This window comes from Stegastes partitus, unplaced genomic scaffold (assembly GCF_000690725.1).
Source record: "Stegastes partitus isolate 25-593 unplaced genomic scaffold, Stegastes_partitus-1.0.2 Scaffold1001, whole genome shotgun sequence".
NCBI lineage: Eukaryota > Metazoa > Chordata > Actinopteri > Pomacentridae > Stegastes > Stegastes partitus.
In genome coordinates, this window is record NW_007578732.1 from 1 (window position 1) to 5,473 (window position 5,473).

The window sequence follows — 5,473 nt, forward strand, 5'->3', positions numbered from 1 at the left end:
CGTGCGCGAAGGCCGACAAGCGTAGGGCGAGGACCCGTCCATCGCCGCTTGCGGCTTTAATTCAATTTGCCGTTCCTTTGTGCACAATGAGTTTAAGACAATGTTCTGCAATTTAGACCCGGTATTTGCAACCCTGTCTGCCCAAAAAATCCGTTTCTATCCCACTAATTTGCATTCTCAGAGAAATGTCTTTTCTCCTGATAATGCGACGCTGTGATGTCGTAGGAAAAGAACCACAAAACCTGCCTTTTAAAGATGATGACATCCCCCTGACACACTTTCACCCACAAGACAGGGTTTGTGTCTGATTATTTTTACACTTCTGTGTTAATTTCACTTGTTTTTATTCATTTTCATCCACTGCTTGATAAGGTTTAGTGCAGTCTGATCTCGCAAAACAGCACAGAAATGTCTGACTGCACCTTGTGTGTTTGCTATCAGGGAAAAAACCCTCTGGCTTGTTTGTGTTTGTTTAAATCAATCACAATAGTGGAAAGAGTATGCAGCAACATGTTCCCTTCAAAATGTTGTCGTGTGGGATTGTTTTGGTGGAACATTTTTCACGCGCAGAGGCAAGCCTAGTCAACAAAACAATTCACTGAAAACACTAGCAGGGCTGCCTTACTAAACCATCATCAGAACTTTTCAGGGTGGTCGGTTGCTACCCAGAGGTGGTTGTTGTTTCCTGTAGTGAAGGTAATTTTGAAAACAGTAACATGAAGGTAGCGCAAGGGGAGAAAGTTTCGTGAAATAAGCTACCAGTGGTAAACTTATGCCTACATTATTGTCCACTTTAGACTAATATGACTAAATGGATGCATACTGTAGGTATAAGTCTGCTATTTCCATTATATTACGAGAGGGAACAGCCACACCCTCCGAGCAACAAGCTACTACACTGGAAATGGCAATTTTTAGAAAAAGATTTGGGTCATGCAATAAGGTAGACCTGCTTGGTTCTTTTGGTAAATCAGGTGTTCTTCCAAAACGGTTTTAACCAACACTATTTTGAAGGGACACCATCACTGCATCCTGGGCTTAGCACCACCCGAGACAATAGCGATTGGTTTTAAGAAATACAAACAAGCTAGAGCGCTTTAGCAGAATTTTAATGAGATGCAGTCAGACCATTCTCCAGCACCCACACTAGGTCTGGTAATGCAAAAATAGGTTTTGGCACCAAAAGTTCTTGGTTACATTCACGAAAATATCCTGCTTTGGGGTAAAATGGAACTTTTCTCTTTATTAACTTCATGTTAGAAGCTTGGCTAGTTGCCAGAAGTACGTCACACTTTGGGTAAAGATACAACCTTTTCACATGTTTGAAGCTTCTCCTCCATTTTCTGTCACCAGGGCGAGTCAGGCCACATCTAATATATGGTTGGTGGACAGCTGGAAAGCAAAACAATAAGTAGCAAAGACATGAATGTGTGGTACATCACCAACAAACCTAACCTGGGAGAAAATGTGTTTCCCCTGGTAGGTAACTTAGACTACAGGTGTAGAGGAATGTTGTTTTTAGACAGCAGGGCCCTATATGTAGATGGAATAATCATTTTTAGAATACATGAATGAATACAAATGAAACATGATGGATCCTGTTGACCAAGTATCACATCCATCCCTTATTTTTTATCCAAGCTCTGTCACTGTTAGTGTGACACTTCTGTTTTGTTTTTAAAAACCATTTTGAACTTGAGTTTTGACGCAGACTAAACTTGCTAAATAACCTTCCTCACTCTGTCAAAACATATCTGACCACCACAGATTCACCCAAAGGAAAAAGAAAAAAAACAAAACCCTTCCTCCTCCACCCTAATAATTTTGGCACAGCCCCTCCATTTATCAGCTCCTCCAGTTATGTTGCACAGCTCCAACTGTGAGTTCAAGTACAACTAATAGCATTTGCATATTAAATTATTTCTCTAAATCTTAAAAGAAGCGCTGGTAAGAGGATTATGTAGATTTAAAAAAAAAAAAAAAAAGTTATTTCAGTCACTGAGGCTTCTGGAAACACATCCTGACTGATCCTGTACCTGAAACTGAGGCTTGAAAATAAATTAAAGCAAGACTTGGAGAGAAGAAACACAACTCCACGGGATGCATGCCATTAAAAACATTTTATTTAAGTAAATGGTGATTTTTAAAAAGCAGATAGTTTTAGATTTGCGTTGGGTTCAGATTTTTTTTACGCACAGGTAACAACTTGATTAATGCCAAAGCATGCGCGTCTCCATTCGGTTTATTCTGTTTACAAACAGCGCAGTCAAGTCCTGCCCTTCACGTCGATCCGGTTTGCGTCCTCCGTTGCGAGTCACCAGCGCCGGCAAGGCAGTAGATTGCGCAGTCATCTCCACAAGGGGTAATATGACAACCCGACCAACAGCACAAACTACTACCTCAACCAGCGCTTGGCACCGGGAGCTGCTTCTTTTGTTCTCTTCCGCATCTCCCCGCTCCAGTTGAAGCAGAATCTCTCGGTGTCCCCCGTGCGTAAAAGCGCACGAAAAAAATGGCGTGCGCCCAAAAAAGAAAAAAAAAAAAAAAAAAGGAGGGGGGGGCCGCAATAAAGCAAGACAAAAACCCCACCCAAAGCATCGAAAGGAGGAGAAAAAAAAAACACCTTTCCCATATTTCCTGCACCCGCCGCTCTCCTCAGATGACCTTAGTGAAAATGACATATGGCAGGTAAGGACGGCGAGACTCTCCGTGGAGAGGCGCAGACATCCACCGCTCTGTCACACCGCAAATGAAAGGGATTGTGGCATTTATGTTGCTGTTAAGTTAAATAAAACAACATAAATGAGTCGAACAAATAAAACAATTCACAATCTTTGCAATTCGGAAAAAAAAATATGAAGCATCCAGACATTAAAATATTCAATTACGCACGAGAAATCCCACAATATTTACCATTTCTAGCGAAATAAGACGTACATTTTTCAAAAATTATGCAAGAAAATTAATTAATATTGCACATATTTGTTTGCATAATGAATCACAAGATTAAAAGTAGACAACCTAAAAGTCCAAATAAAGTCACAGGTGTAAATCCACATAAATATTACCGAGATTTTACTGGAGAAAATGCAAAAAGAAGAAGAAAAAAGAACATCCACATCGGCTCTTCACTCAGTCCGTCACCTTGCAGCTGAACTGCAGCAGCCTGTTTTATAATCTATTGTTGTCTGCTTCTGCCTCTGCGTCGTGGAGCAAAGTTGTCCCGGTGTCAAATCCACTCGGTTCAAAAACACCGAGACGTGGCACAGATCCGCGAGGACACGATTTGAGATCTTTTTTTATTCGCCCTTTCTTCCCCGCAGACGCCGCATGTCAGGTTAGTGTGGAAAATGAGTGGATGTGGCGGAGCGGCGTGGATAAAATTCGCGGGGAACGTCAGGACGGGTGTAGGCACGGCCAGAGATTGGAGAAAAACACGGAGGTGCCACTCTGACTGCGTTTTTCGAGCGCCAGCAAAAGAGAGGAGCAAGTGAGAGTGCGCCATCCGCTGGTTGCGCACAGAAGAGCGCGTTGGTGTCTTAATAGGAAGGTTTTTATAAAGTGGTCTGATGGAATTCTTATGATAAAATATGTTGTACAAAATTTATCAATTATCTGGGAATATCAATATCAATATCAATATCAACCTTATATAAAACCTCTACAATCCAGTCATAGTAATAATCTATATGCTGGTGGTTATTCTTTCTGGTGATAGTTATTTTCTACCTTAAAGCAGCCAAACTTCATTTGTACCATCCATCCATCCATCCATCCATCCATTATCTATACACCACTTAATCCTCACTAGGGTCATGGGGGGCTGGAGTCTATCCCAGCTGACTCAGGGCAAAGGCAGGGGACACCCTGGACAGGTCACCAGTCTATCACAGGGCCACACTTAGAGACAGACAACCAAGCACATTCACATTCACACCTACAGACAATTTAGAATCACCAATTAACCTCAACATGATTTTGGACTGTGTGGGAGGAAGCTGGAGAACCCGGAGAGAACCCAAGCTTCATATGATGTCTTTTTTTTTTAAAAATACTTTGAGTTTAAGTTAAAGTCTTGAAAAATAGCCAAATGTATGTTGTTGTAAACATTTTTGTTAAAATCAGTTTACTTTTTTGTCTTTTCACCTACTAACAGAGAAGAAATGCATACCTAGATATATATGTATGTGTAACTTAAAAAGTTGTTAAGACAAAAAAGCAATTTAACTAAAAATTGTTTTAAGATATTTTTGATTTTTTTTATATTATATAAATTCTCATCTACTTGAATTTATGAACTGTCAAAGATTAAATGACAAGAAAAATTAATTTAAGTTAAAATTGGTTTCATATATTTTTGATTATTTTATATAGATAGATATACTTTCTTGGTGACAGTTTTTTTTCTACTTAAAGGCCTCGGTGTGCATCAGGTGTTTATAGAATTTATTTAAGCTTAAAGTTTTGATAAAGATCAGAACAACTTATAACTGTGGGCAGTTTTAACTCACATTTCTTTTATGAGTTTTCACCAACTAATCTCGGAAAAATTTAAATAAAATCAGTGAAATTAAATGAAAACAGGAGCAGAATGTGAACCACGTCAAACAGGACTCAAAAAGGAAATAATTTATTAAACTCAGGATCCTAATCTAATAGACGCACACATTACAAACACATGTACACTGAACCCTCCTGATATCTTTTGGGGTCAATTTGACCTCATTCAATGTTTAATGTTTCCAAATAAATGATTGACAGAATTTTTTCAGTTTCATTTAAAGGGATATTTACACAGAAACTTGGGTAACACTTTTAATTCTGATAAGTTTCTGGGAGTTTAAACTGCTGGGGTCCAACTGAACCCAAGGATAAAAGATGTCAGTAAACGTGAAGGTGATAGGAGGGTTACATATTTCTAGTCTGAACTTCTCTCTCTGAACACACAAGCCATGCTGGTTCCTGGTTTTTCTCGGGGAGTGATCCACTCTCTGCACACTCTCCGGCCTCCTCCTGCTTCCTCCTATTGGTCAGGAGGAGGAGCTGCTGCCTGGGGAACCTCCCAGCTGTGAGCGGCCAGAGAACCCGTCAGAACCCGGAGAGAACACCGTGTTCCCCCTCACAGACCACGGCGGGATACAGAGAGTGGAGAGGAGAAGGGAGGGGATGCGAACCTTTATGTTTAGAAAATGCAACAAATCCTAAGAGGTTCACAGGGTTGGAAGCTGATAGTTATTCTACACAGTGAAAAAAACTAAGAATTGTCATTAGCTCCTGTGAAGAAGGTGTGCGATGGTTGTGTGTTGATGACAAACAGCTCAAACCAAACACACTGTAAATAATTCGATGGCGAGCAGCGTCTTTTTTTTTAATGTACAAGTTAAGACGACAACTTCTGAGTGTGTCGTTCACTATTTATGACACGGTAAAACATCGGGGACGGGAGGGAAGAAAACCAGAGCAGGACCCGCAG